Raw genomic sequence first — 1,013 nt, 5'->3', positions numbered from 1 at the left:
AAATGCTGGGATTAAAGGCGTGTGCCACCACGCCTGGATTTATGAATTCTTAGATGAGAGTTTACAGTATAATCAATCTTAAGACAAATTTTTTAAAGAGGAGAAGGCAAAGAAATCAGCAATAAAAATTTTTTTAAGAGTGGGGAAGTAGAACTTTAAGTGTATAGCAGAGGAAATTGCATAAGATGTTAGAGAGTCATCTGTATGTGCCAGTGAGACTCTGGAAATTGTGAATAAAATCCGAGTTCATGAATGCAGACAGCACTCTTAATGCTGGTCAGCTGCAGGGAGGCAGGGGGTGGGGTTAGGGCGTGGCGTGGCGTGGCGTGGCGTAGGGGGGTGGGTGGGACACACGGATCCACGTGGGCAGGCCGCCAGCCAGCGCCACCGAATGGGAGTGTTGGTAGATTTTGGAATCAAATTCACAAATGATCCGTGTTATTTAGGAGATTGGCAGCTAGGCTGAGGAATAGGCGTTGGGAGGAACAGGTATGTCCTACCATGCCCTAATCTGTTTTAAGTTATAGACTAGATGTGGAGAGGGATACCACAGTCAGGAAGAAACATGTCATAGAAGAGAAATACAGAATAGGGACTTTCGTTCCATTTCCTGGATCGCTGGCAATAATTGTATGCAGTTCCCACGGGCTGGACGGAGTCACTGGCCTGAGCTGAAGGCATCCAAGAACACTAAAAGACGTTGGTACAAGCAGTCCAGCCAGGTCATCGCTGTCGGGGTCCAGCCTCCGCACAGGATCCGAGTTCTCATCTGGAAGCAGGGATATCTGGAAGGCACATCATAAACACGCACAGACAACTTTTCTGTACAAGCTGACAGGTTTAAAGTCCCTGTCCCTGTCCCTCTCCCAGCTTGAAGCTGCACAAACTTTTGCTCCCTCCTCAGTCTGGGGGTTCTTTTCTTTTCTCTTCTCTTCTTCTCTTCTCTTCTCTTCTCTTCTCTTCTCTTCTCTTCTCTTCTCTTCTCTTCTCTTCTCTTCTCTTCTCTTCTCTTC

Source organism: Mus pahari, chromosome 20 (assembly GCF_900095145.1).
Source record: "Mus pahari chromosome 20, PAHARI_EIJ_v1.1, whole genome shotgun sequence".
NCBI classification, from domain to species: Eukaryota; Metazoa; Chordata; class Mammalia; order Rodentia; family Muridae; genus Mus; species Mus pahari.
Note: the sequence above shows the minus strand (reverse complement) of the source record.